The sequence below is a fragment of the Protopterus annectens genome, chromosome 1.part1, assembly GCF_019279795.1.
Source record: "Protopterus annectens isolate FY-2018-M chromosome 1.part1, PAN1.0, whole genome shotgun sequence".
In the NCBI taxonomy this organism is placed as follows: Eukaryota; Metazoa; Chordata; order Ceratodontiformes; family Protopteridae; genus Protopterus; species Protopterus annectens.
The window spans coordinates 828,081,211-828,095,546 of NC_056726.1; positions in this window are offsets into that span (position 1 = coordinate 828,081,211).

Sequence of the window (14,336 nt, forward strand, 5' to 3'; positions counted from 1 at the left end):
GAGATATGAAAATGATGGAAGTAAAGAAATGTGGAAAATTGGATATAGAATAAAAAATGTACTTATAGGAGAGCTACTTTGAAATCCGAAATTGATAATTTTTTTGTATCAGAAGGATTATGTAAAATGGAAGAAGAAACTATTGTAACAGGTTTCTCAGATCATTTATCAATGTGGTTGGAAACATATCATAATAAAAAACATATAAAGATAGGAAAGTGAATAAAAAATAAATGAAAAGGAATGGAATGAAAAGGGAAACAAATAAATTAATCAATTATGGAACGACTATATTACTATGAAAGAATTTTATATAAATTGGTTGGAATGGTGGATTACTTTTAAAAAATATAAAGATAGCTCTTTACTTTGGCAGAATAAAGTAAGAAAAAAAAGAAAAGCAGGAATATGCTAAAACATACAAAGATGTGATGAATAATTTAGAAAATAATAATCGAGAATAATATGAAAAAGAAAAAATTAAGAAAATTATGAGGAAAATAAGGAATTACTGTATAAACAAAGATATTTTTTACAAGGTAGAAAGGAAGAGCTTTCACCTTACCTAAGTAAGATAGTCAAGGAGGATAGTAGTGTAATCATACTAATGAAAGATAAAGAAAAGTAATTTAAGAAAAGTTAGCAACGAATTATGGAAATTGTAAGTTATGTGGAAAAAATGTTTAGTAAGAAAAAGAGACATAAAGTAAGGACATGAGAAGTAAAAAAAATCTGAACAAATTAACAAAGAATCTGAAAGGACATTACTCTATATGAATTAGAAAAAGTGTTTAAATTGTTAAGTGCAGAATCAGCATCCGGTCCAGATGGCATTTGGTTTGAAATGTATAAGAATCTAGAAGAATGTCAGAAAAAATATTTATTATGTATATTTAATTAATGGCTAAATGAAGGCTTATGCTGTAGGATATTAAGATTTATATGGAAAAATGAGAAAAAGATATAAACAATTTGAAAACAATATTTTTAAATAATACAGACTATAAGATATTTATGAAAATAATACAAAAATATTTGAGAATAAGATGAAATTTATAATGGAGCAAAGTGTATATGGTATTAAAGAAAAAGGATATCAAGAGTTATTAATGACAGTGACAGAAATACCTGATGATATAGTTTGAAAGAAAGAAAGACGATACAAAACTTATGGTAGGTGATATTAACAAAGCCTTTGATTCAATACAGCGTGATACACCATGGGAAATAATGGATATGTACAAAGTTGAATCTAGACTTGTTTGTTGCCACTTGAGCTCTGAAACTAGCCAGCTTACATTAAGAGACCCCCCACACCTTGTGGCAGAAGCATGTAGCAGAGATCTTTTTGAGTTGGAGTTTGCTGGGAGAAGGCTCTGTGTGAGCTTCTCTGACTGGTAGTTGGGTTATTTTAGTTTAAACTCACTAGTATTTAAGAAAGCAAGTAAAAAAACTCACAACCACAAAGCCAATTAGGCTGGATTGCAGCAATGTTTGTTTCTCTTACAAGCACTCCAGCCCTCTGGTCACCCTAGGTAGCTCTGGTGAACTGAGTGCAAGCCCACACAAATGTGAAGCTTAAATACTAGTGACCACAAAGCCAACTAGGCTGGATTGCAGCAATAAAGGCAAACGCTTAACATCGGAGTGTGTTACTTTCAGTGAGGATTGTCATTATTTATTATTGGACTGTGTGCTGTGGGGCTTGTAGCTGTGCTTTTATCGTGCTTGTCATATTAAAGAGTTCTACGGAGGAATTGCGTTTGCCTTTATTGCTGCAATCCAGCCTAGTTGGCTTTGTGGTCACTAGTATTTAAGCTTCACATTTGTGTGGGCTTGCACTCAGTTCACCAGAGCTACCTAGGGTGACCAGAGGGCTGGAGTGCTTGTAAGAGAAACAAACATTAATCCACTGCTTTGTACCACAGATAAGTACTGATTATTACTGTATTGCACTTGGTGAACAGTTTCTGTTGTTTTTCCTGGTGTTTTTTTTTTCTGCTGCACTTCGTGAGATTTATTTGTTAAAACTATTTCTTTCGTTATTCTCTGTACATTGTACACACTGTTACCTGGATTTCCAGCAAAGGTTTGATTCAGAACTACTGAATCCAGACTAGTTTGTTGCCACTTGAACTCTGAAACCAGCCATCTTACATTAAGAGGGCCCCCCACATATTGGAGCAGAAGTGTGCAGCAGGGACCTTTCTGAGTTGGAATTTTCTGGGAGAAGGCTCTGTGTGGGCTTCTCAATTGGTAGTTGGGTTATTTGAGTTTAAACTTGCCAGTATTTAAGCCTCACGTTTGCATGGGCTTGCGCACAATACTGCACAGCACAGTGGGATTAACCATTTCTGTTACAGATGCAAAAATTAAAGTAGATATATTTTCCCTTAGTAGCCACCCATTCTCCATCTGAGGAATCCATTAAATAGAGCTTAGCTGCTAAGAGAGCACCTCAGCTGTACTTTCTTATAGCATTTGCCATCTGATCAGACTCCAAACCTTCAATTCTCCAGTAGTCCCAAACCCCCTTTTTGAGTTCAGTTAAATCAAAATCCTCTATTAATCTGCCCTCTGAGAAAAGCAGATTTAAACCTATCACTATGGATGGTCAGCTTCCCTCCATTTCTCATGCCAGCCTGATTCACATGGGTATCTTGAGGCAGTGTAGCAATTGTCTCATGTACACTGATAACCCACTACTGCTAAATTAGTCAAGTTCAATCTGTGAGAGATGCAATTACACTAAGAATTTGTAATCCTTGCTTTCTTGTTCACAGAAAAATGAAAATGAACAGGTTTTCAGCCAACATACTACACCTCCTGCACAAACCATGCACCCAATACATAAACCATCTTACGCGGAGGTACTCACCTGACATTTATCTAAATAATAGAGACCTCTGAAACACAAATATGTTATAACTAATACAGTACATACTCCATCCAGTACATATAAAACCACAAACACAAGATTCTCACTGAACAAACCCCTAAAGCAAAGCACATCTAAACCAAATTTTTTAGTCAGAGGTGACTCCATAGTGAGACACACACATGTCCCGTTCACCAGGCTGGACAAGGAGAAGGTTATGGTCAGCTGTCTGTCGAGTGCCAGGATCCACCAGATCACACTGCACTCAAGTCTCTCAACAACAAATACCGTTATGACTGTCATAGTTCATGTTGGTTTGAATGGCTTGAGACATACCTCACTGGACTATATGAAGAGAGACATAGCTGAGCTCTATGAATATGTATCCCAAACAGCTATATCCCATCCATTCGTCAAGGTTCCCTTTGAAGAGGGTCAAGGAGGCACTCTGCTTGACATGTATGGAAGTCTATTCCAAAGTATGGGGAGTCTCTGGGTCAGGAACCTATCCCTCCAGCATGTTTTGTTCATTGTGATGACAAGGTTTAAGTCCCTGGAACATGTGGCTCTGAAGAAATTGGAATTTCTTTAAGTGTAGCATGTCCAACAGCTCTGGGTTTGACATGTCCTTGTATGTTAAGCAGAGATTGCCTCTGAGTAGCTGATATGCGACAGAGTTTAGCTGGAGTTTTTTTAGTCGGTCAGTGTACGACATCTGCTTTAGGCCTGTGATTCTTTTAGTGAGGTGTTTCTGTGGCCTTTTCAGTTTTTGCAGATGTCTTGTGAGGTACATACCAAATGGGGCGTTGTACTCTATGATGGGTCTAATGAGGGATGAGTACAGTGGGGCAATGACCTCCTTTTTTCTGGATGAAAAGCCCTTAGTGATGAGGTGTGCCACATAGAAGGATTTCCTGACTGTTGTGGCAATGTGGTTATCAAAGGTGAGACCACTGTCCACCTGTGTTCCTAAGTCTCTTATCACACTTTCAGTGTTTAGTGTACTGCCACCTATGTGGTAATTCATGGGTACATGGTTTTCCCAAAGGGGATAACTATACACTTCTTAGCATTGAGCTTGAGCCCATGGCTCTGGCACCAAGCATCTGTTTCTGTAAGGCCCTTTTGTAGAATATCTACATCATTTGGGGATTCAATAATGACTTCCAGTTTGCAGTCATCTGCGAACTTTGTTAGCCAGAGTCCCTTAGTGTTGGCCTATACATCAGACACTCAGTATTTCCAGATGCAGACCCCTCTGCATCAAACACAATTTCCCTTCAGAGCACATATGTAAGTCACTCAGTCCGGGGTCTAGATCTCTTTATTTGTCTACCTCCAGGTCCCCAATAAGACTCCCCACTGGTACAACTATAGGGTTAGGTCTTCAGCCGACTGCCCAAGCCAAGTCCACCAGCCCCCTATTTGTGAAACTAGTACTTTGTGTCCCTGCTTCAAGCAGATGACACACACACACACACACACACACACACACACACACACACACACACACACACACACACGCACACACGCACACATGCACACACGCACACACACACACACACACTTTGGGATTTGATTTGCAGAAACACCACACACATACACCCCCCCCCACACACACACACACACACACACACACACACACACACTAGGTACTACAAAGCCAGCTACCAAAGGCTCTTGCAAGAGTACACAATTTTACTGAGTGAAATTAATATTAATACAAATGATAAAGTTGACCAAACAGCCAGGCTTTCAAGAGTGGCCAGAGGTATAACCAAATAAATATATCCAAGTACTCTCAAAGCTTAACTATTCTCTAAAATGACCAGCCACAATGAAAAGTTTAAATATATTTAATAATAAGTAATAAAAGAACAAAAAAATACTAAATATCTATTTACAGTCACCACCAGAGTTTCAGTCACAGGGAATATTAACAATAACACTCATGGAAAGTTTCACACAGTTATAGAATAATAGTACTTCTAATCTCACTATATTTTCCTGACTAATCTGAAAGTATTACTGTTCCCTAGTTAAGTTGCAAACTGAATAGACCAAGGCACGATGATGTGGTTTAGTGGTCCTTGTTTTCAGATCCAAGATAGAATACAGAATGCTGAGAGCAAACTCCTACTGATATCTACATAATATTTTTGAGTTGATTACACAATGACATCACATCTGGTCATGTTTCCCACACTTACCAACACTAGAAGCTGCTACGGTTTAGAACCTATGTGTTATCATACACACAGAGTTTTGCTTTGATCTCCTGCAGGTCATAAAACCATTTTAACACTTTTACTCCTGCTACAGAGCTACTAAGCCAGGCTTCTTACAGACATTATGTCTCTTCCTTCATTCAAAAATGTGGGATAACATCTTTATTGCTTAACCCATAAAGTAATTTAATTTCAGATATCTTTAAAGTTTGCTGCAACTAGATTGTGATTAATCTCTGGTCTGCTGTATCCTCTGTTGAAACATACATTTAATTCAGTTACAATAATGCATGTACATTTGTTTGCTTTCCAGCAGAGCACACTGTTGATACATTTTAACACAAGCAAACCTCAGAAATACATTTTCACCACAAGCATCTGTACAAATCAGTTTGATATACAAATGATATATAATTATTTAAAGAATTCCAACTAGCTGTGCTTGCATATGTCACAAATCCACTGCCCTACATCTCCTGCCATGGCTGGCAGCACCGCCTATCATCACACCTCTCAAGTTAGACTTAAGTTAGTTTTTCAAGTGCCCCTTAAGAAACATTGTTTGAGAGGAATGAGCCTATTTGGGAATACATTACCCCATACCCTGTCTTGAGATCCGATTTGCCTTGGCATTGCTGACCCTGCTAGAGTGCTGCATTGTCATATTATATGCCTGCTAGGCTCCACCATAGCAACTTAGGATTTTGCTGGCTAGGTTGCTGTAGCTATAGATCCCCCTCAGACTCCTCCTGCCTCCTACTGGTATAGTTTGTGCCCCTGCATCCTGCCTAGTAGTTCTATCATGTAGTTAATATCACTGGCCTTACTTATCACTTTGAAGGGTCCCTCCCAAGCTGTCTGCAGCTTATTGTGTCTGACAGGAATGAGAGCCATCACCTGCTGCCCCACAGCATACTCTTGGGCTCAAGCATTCCTGTCATATCAGACCTTTGTTCTGCTGTTGAGCTCCTGCCAGGTTCTCCTGGGCCAAGCCCATGAGCTCCTAAGCCTTGTCCTGAGGTTTAGGACATATACCACAACAGACTCCTTGTGGGATTCACACTCACCCTCCCACTCATCAAGAATCAAATCTAAAGGTCCCCCTCACCCTATGCCCATACAGCAACTCAAAGGGTAAAAAACCTGTGGATACCTGGGGTACCTCGCTGTAAGCAAACAACAGATGGGACAAATATTTGTCCCACTATTTCTTAAACTGGTCTGCAAATGCCCATAGCATGGTCTTTAGTGTAGAGCTTAACCTCTCCACAAGACCGTTAGTTTGGGGATAGTAGGGATGGAGTGGTCTTTAGGTGCTTCAACTCACAGTGCTTCCACGGACAAGCCAGCAGGTCTGACATGAAATTGGCACCTCTGTCAGTAAGAATAATCTCGGGAAACCTACCTTGCTGAAAATTTCTAAGAAAGCATTTGCCACCTTTTCTGCCACAGTGGAGAACAGAGCCACTGGCTCAGGGTATCTAGTAGCATAATCTACTACTACCAAGCTATACATCTTCCCTCTGAAGCTTGGAGTACTCAGAGGCCTCACAATATCCATAGCTACCCTCTGAAATGGCTCCTCAGTCACAGGGAAAGGCATCAAAGGAGCTTTGACCTTGTCTCCTGCCTTGCCTACTTTTTGATATTGCTCACAGATCCTGCAGTACCCTGTTACATCCCTTCCAATCCCAGGCCAATAAAAGGTCTGCATAATACCTACTTTTTGACATTGCTCACAGATCCTGCAGTACCCTGTTACATCCCTTCCAATCCCAGACCAATAAAAGGTTTGCATAATACTTCTCTTGGTATGCTTTATGCCCACATGACCTGCAAATGGAATGTCATGGCTTATGGCTAAAAGTGCTAGTCGGTAGGCTCTAGGCACAACCAGCTGCTGTATTACCTCACCCTCTAGTCCTCCCTCAGGGATCCACTCTATACAGAACCCTTTGGTCCAGTGCACAGATTCCCCTTTTCCTTGAGAATCAGTGGCCTCCCTACATACCTCCCTCAAGCCTCTTAGTGTAGGGTATGAGAGCTGAGCCTGTCTCAGCTCTACTTTTGTGACTCTTCCCAGCTCCCATTCCCCAAGTCTGGTATCCTCTGATCCTCTGACAGTGGTGCCTCACTGTCACCTGGTGTACTACCACTCACCTCTGCCTTTGCAGTCACTCTGTCCAAGGGAACATCAGTACCTACCAGCAGCTGTGATTCACCTTAGGCTCACTGCTATAGGGTGGCTCCCTCCCTGAAATAGCCACCCTATCAGCACTGGCTTCAGGTATGGGGACTGTCTGGGTTTCCCCCAGGCTATCAGACACACATGCGTGTCTCCAGACTCACAGTGTAACTGGATATACACAAGCTACTGCATTATCAAAATCATTCCCTATCAGGACATCTGCAGGGATATCGTCAAACACACCTACTTGCTTGCTTCTTTTTCCACCCTCCCAGTAAATGTGAACCCTGACCAAAGGCATTTGGAATGGGGTCCCTCTTATAGGTTCATAGGTTCATAGGTTAGTACTAGGCTAACTGCCCTTATGGGCAATTTTAATCATAGCCAATTACCCCATGTCGGAATCAAACCCTGCACCATGTGTTTCTGAGGTAACCACCTTAACCATTACACCAACCTCCCACCCTCTTAAAGCTCTGATGGGAGTGGAGTGCCCAAGCAAGTACTGTTCCTCTTTAAACACTGCCGGCTTCACAATGGCTATGTCAGAGGCTGTGTCTCTCTTAGCAGTTTTCCATCCACTATGATAGGATATAACCTCTTGAGATAGTTTGGTACTCTTGTTGTCGCAGACAACGTACCACTGGTATACTGTTATTCGTACTTGCTGGCTCCCCCACCTTTTGTTCCCCACCTTGCCTATGTGGGCATCTATATGCTACATGTCCCCACTGTTTACATTTAAAACATTTAACCCTTGATCATGGTCGTGTACCTGAACTAGTGGCTTCCCTTGTTACTGGTGGACTCTGCTGGGGTGGTTTAGGCTGCCCACCATGGGTTGGCTTATATCCATGTATAGCACTGGGTATCACTTTCCTGTGCAGTGATGCCTTGCTTGCTAAGTAGTAATCCCCTTTCTTCCCCAGCTCATCTGCAGAGTTGCATTCTCAGTCTGCCAACCAGATTCTTATGTTCTCAGGCAAAGTGGTAAGGGCTTGTTCTCTCACCAAAAGGTCTGACAGCCTTTCAAAAGTGGTGACCTGACACCCACTCACCCACTTATGAAAATAAACTCAGCAATATAATAACACTCACTTTCATTTGCCTTGCGACTATACTCACAAAACTTTTTTCTGTAAGCTTCAGGTGTTAATTTAAAAGATTCTAATAAACACTGTTTAACTTTATCATAGTTTAAGAAATCAATATCAGACAATTTAGAAACAGCAGTTACAGCTCTACCATGGAGTAAGGGGGTCAGGAACCATACCCAGAGCACTTGGTCAACTTTATACAGTTTACATACCCTTTCAAATATAGGAATAAAACTATCAAAATTATCACCCTCTGTAAATTGCGGAAGAAAGTTACTGACCTTTATTGCTTCTGGGGTTTGGTTATTCCCTTCCCCATTACCTCCATGACCCTGGTGAAGAGTCAGCGTCTCCCTCTAATATTGATGCTGCTTCTCCTTTTCTTCAGCCTCCAAACTCCGCAGTTTCTCTGATGATTCTAGTTCTAAACGTTTGGCCTCCAGTTCAAGTCTCTTTAACTCCAGATGGATTTTTAATTCCTCCAAGGAAAAGTTGAACTGTTCTGTTTCTGAGGGCTACACATCTCCATTACCAAACTGTTTATCCTCCTGGTTTCTGGTCTGTGTTGTAGTTGTGACTAAGGCTGAAAGCATTTCCTCTTTATTCAGGATGGTATACATTAGTCCTTTGGCTTTGTACACCTTGGCCAACTGGTTCTTTGTCAGCTTGCTATAATCCTCTACTGACATCCTTGCCTGCTCTCCCTGACTAACTAAACTAAAAAAAAAAATTAAAATAAAAACTGTTCTGATATGAAATGCTGAATTTTCGCCTTGTGGCTGCTGAGAGAATGCACACCTTTAGTGACAGTCTCTTACAGGCTACAGAAGTTCATTATCCACACTGCTGCTCACCATTATGTTACATCCCCATGCTGGGCCAGTAATCAAGGAGCCTGAATCCTCACCACTGACACTGGAGAGCAACGTACACTTGGAATACATATGGGTACACACAGTATTTCCAGATGCAGACCTCTCTACATAAAGCACAATTTCCCTTAAGAGCACACAGGGAACACACTCAGTCCAGGGTCTGGATCTGTCTGTCTCCCTCCAGCTCCCCAGTAAGACTCCCCAATGGTATAGCTACAGGGTTAGGTTCTCAGCCAGGTGCCCAAGCCAAGTCCTCCAGCACCGTCTCTGTGAAACCAGTGTTTTGTGCTCCTGCTCCAAGTAGCTGACACACATACACTTTGAGATTTGATTTGTGCACACACACACACACACACACACACACACACGCGCGCGCGTGCGCACACACGCACGCACACGCACGCACACACACACACACACACACACACACACACACACACACACACACACACACACACACACACACACACACACACACCTGGGAAAGGCTGGCATAGGTTTAGTAGCTATGCCCCCTTCCTCTCACAGAGGCTACCACTCCTCTGGAACAAACTTCCAATTCAGGTGAATCTGAGCTCCTTGGTGACCCTATTTAAGTGCAATTTGGATGATTGGATGGGAAATTGTAAATTCACCCCAGAAGTTTCACCTGTGACCCTTTTGAATAGGGGCAGTAGTTGTTGATTTAGTTCTACTCAATGCACTGATATTCTAGGAAACAGGGACTGGGTTGTACTTGGCTAGGCTTGTAAAGGCCCTAGGGCCAGTAGCCTAGTAACCTTCTATGGTCCTCTCCTATGATACTATGTTAGCAATAAAATCAAGCAAGTATGTGTAACAGCATATAATAATAATAAAGTAAGTCTTAGTGGTAAGTAAAGAAATAGATATGAGCAGTGGTATAATACAAGGGTGTCATATGAGGAGTATTTCATTTGCTTTAGTTATGAATACAATAGTTAGAGAGATTAGTCAGAAAATGAGGAATGCAAATTTTATCATTTAAACGGAAGGTGAAATTCCAGCTATGATGTCATATGCAGATGATATTATAATAAATAAAATATAGAACGGATGAGAGAAGTTATTATCTATTTAGCTGAATGTTTAAAGGAAAGAGGTATGACTTTTAATAAATGAAAAAGTAAAGGAATGGTTGACAATAAAAATAGGAAATATACAATTTTCTATGAAAGAAATATCTGTTTTAGGGATACATTTTGATAAAGAAGCCTGATACAGATAAGGTTGTAAACAATTAATTTGTATGTTTAACTGTTTTTTTTTGTTTGTTTAATAAGGAATGTTAACTCAAACATGGTACTGAGTAGAATACCAGATTGTGATACTTGGATATACATGCCTGACACATGGCAAGTTATTGCTAATTGAATGTAAACATTGTGTGAAATTAGGCTAATTTATTAGTACTGAATAAATTATAGTATCATCAAAAATAAAGTGTGTTATGTACAAGGATTGCAGAGTATTAATAAAGTACTGAAATTGTTCACAAACTCTTGGGTATAAGCTCATTTAGTTATATAAAGCAACCAGAAGTTCTGTGAATTTATTCCATTTGATAAAGATCCCTACAAAGTTACTAGTGCTTGGTCTACAAGGGCACAAGGGACCAAATCCTTCTTGCTCTCTTACATATTTAAAAACTGTCAGTATCACCAGTCCTTAAACATTCACTGGGAAGTTAGCAGAACATATTTCTCCCAAAGGGCCCCATACCTACGGAAGGGTGTCTCACTATATGTCAAAAAAAGTAGTTTCCTAATTCTTAGCAAAACACAAAGTGAACAGCTGAATCTATGAAAACTGCACTAGTAACCAAAGAACAGCCAGGCAGCAACAGCAGTAGTCCAATGAAGGTCAAAACCCTAAGCAGTGTACCAGGATTACAGGAAACACACAGCTCCCAACAGTACAAATTAAATAAAACTTTATTCGATTGAAGTGCTTTTCGTTTCACCACATGGAACTTCTTCAGAATAAATAATCTACTCGTTGTTCTTAAATACCCATGGTGGGTTGGTACCAATTCAAAAATCAACCATTTCATTGGATGCTAGTTCCAAACAATTAACTTTGAATAACCATAGAAAATCACAGAGTTTTAAAAGTTAAAGTGCATGTTTTTTATATTACATAAAACAACCACTTTAAAAATATACACTTTGAAAATGTGTATACTCATAAATGCAGGTTTAAATATCTTGTTATTTTGTGTCCTAGTGTAAACAAGAAAAAGCAGTGCACAAAAAGTGCATCTGATAGTTCTACTGTATTTTATTTATGTTTCTTCACCTACACCAGTGCTCTCATTTTTAAAGCAGGAACAATAGAGAGGTGGTCATTTAACCCTGGACTGGTGCAGGAGTCAAGTTGGAGTTGCCATATTAACTAGTAAAGCTCTAACCAGGTCTGCCAGTCCCCCCTCCCCCAATTCAAAAGGTTTCACTTGCTCAATAACTGTGCATTTTTACATAACACACCATGTCTGTATAAGGCATCAGTTTCCGTTTTCTTGGGATATCATTGATGTGTTCGTATATCCTATTTTTCAGACTTCTTTCAGTTTTGCCTATATAAAAGGCATAACATAGAGAGCAATAAACCAAATACACCACACCCTTGGTTTGACAGTTGTAGTAACCCTTAGCTAGCGTAACCTTATTTCTGTTAACATGACTGAGGCCTGGAATGGATAGCTCACTTTTGTTGGCAGCAAATCTGCATTGGGAACAATGTCCACGTGCAAAGGTTCCTACTTTCCTTCTAGCCCCTCCGGTAGTGTGGGTTACCTTCTGGTTACACTAAAACACCCTTTTTAATTTGCCCCCCTCCTAAAACTAAATTTTAGGCCAGAAGTAAATAATTTTAAGCTATTGGGCATAATTTTAAACATCTCCCAGTATTTACAAATGTCTGTCTAATTTTGATCATATCTTGGCTATATGTAAGTACAATAAAATGGTCACTCCCCACTGTTGTTGTTCCAGGTGTAATTCCACACCTCTGGTGTTTTATTCCTAACCTCTAGTGGCACCCTAGGGGGTAGATCCAGGCTGTTAACTTCAAAACTCAACAGGGGAATATATTTAGTACCCCATCCAGCACACATTTCATCTTTTATGGTGTTGATCAAGTCAGAAGGGTAACCCCTTGCTATAAAGAAACTTTTTATAGTTTCCATCACCTCAAACACATCTTCTCTAAAAGAAGTCATTTGAACTGCCCTAACCATCTGTCCTTTCACAATGTTTTTCTTCTGGTGGTCGGGATGACTACTTTCAAAATGTAAGTAACTTACTTCAAGGAGCGATAGATAAACAGCTGTTTAATTTCTTGTGGGTGGTTAAACCAGTCATACCAGGAATATTTGCGATACCAAAGACCCACAAGGATGCATACAATCTACCCCTCAGACCTATTGTTGCATCCGGTGGCTCAAAAACCCAGCCTTTAGCTATATTTGTGCTTACCAGATTAAAGCCCTTTTACAACCTAGTGGATCATATTTTGATCGACTCATGAGAATTTTTATATAAGGTTGGTAAAGTAGCGTACAAGGATAGCATGGAATTCATTACCATAGATCTCAGGGACCTGTTCTCCATTATTCCTCAAACTATTGGTTTAGAATGGTTTGAACACATATTTATTGTTGGGATTCTTAACAGCTTCCATTTTTAGGCTAGTTATGGAAAACATAGACACTGTGTTAAAAATGAATTTCCTTTTCTTCCTAGGTGAATATTACAAACAACTAGATGGTGTTGCCATGGGAGCCTCATGTGCACCAGTGTATGTGAACCTCATAATGCTGTACTGGGAAAAACAATACATATTTACTTCTTAATATTATGCCCATATTAAGGGGTATTTTCGATTTTTGGATGATCTAATATTATTTTGGATGGACCACCTGGAGTTATAAATCATTTTATGGAATATATTGAGAATACAACTGATTTTTTTTAAATTAAAATTTTTTTAAATTTCCCCACCAAGTAGGAATTTTTTAAAATTCACCCACCAAGAAAAAGTGCAGAAAAGTACATCTAATAGTTCTACTGTATTTTATTTATGTTTCTTCACCTACATGAGTGCTCTCATTTTTAAATCAGGAACAATAGAGAGATGGTCATTTAACCTTGGACTGCTGCAGACATCAAGTTGGAGTTGCCATATTAACTCCCAAAGCTCTAACCGGGTCTCCCAGTCCCCCCCCCCCCCCATTCAAAAGGTTTCACTTGCTCAATAACCCAAAATCTAAACTGTACATTTTTACATAACTTACCATGTCTGTATAAGGCATTAGTTTCCTTTTTCTTGTGGATATCATGGATGTGCTGATATATCCTATTTTTCAGACTTCTTTCAATTTTGCCTATATAATAGGCATAACATAGAGAGCAATAAACCAAATAAACCACACCATTGGTTTGACAGTTATAATAACCCTTAACCACTGGTTGAGAATGAAATCAAAGGTCTTTTGAACAACAAAAGATGGTGTTGGAGAAACCTGATCCAAGAGGAAGAGATTTTGCTGAGAAACTTAAGTAACAATAAAAATATTAGGATCATGAAACCTGACAAGGGGGGAAGGGTGGTAATAATGGAACACCTAGATTACTGTGGAAAGATGCTTGAATTATTGAATTCAGGGCAAAGGTATTCCCAGGTATCCAAGGGTGAAAACCCCCCACTTTATGGAATGTTTTAAATTTTTTTTTTTTTTTTTTTGTGGAACAGCAAAAATCACTGTTCTAAGCATTCGAGATTGTAAGTTTTCACTTACATGGGTTCGATAAATCATTGTTCGTTTTTTTAAGCGTTCAAGGGGGACTTAAATACCTATAACATTTTTAACACTGTTGATTTGGAAAATACAGTTACAGGCATTACTGAAGGAACAGATGGTATTTACCACGAAGGACCTATTTACACCCACAATGAGTTTCACATATTTAATTATACACACGTTCCTTTGGAAATTACACATTTTAAGTTATTTGAGAAGGGCTTCGACTTTGTGTCCGCAGTTAAAGGTAA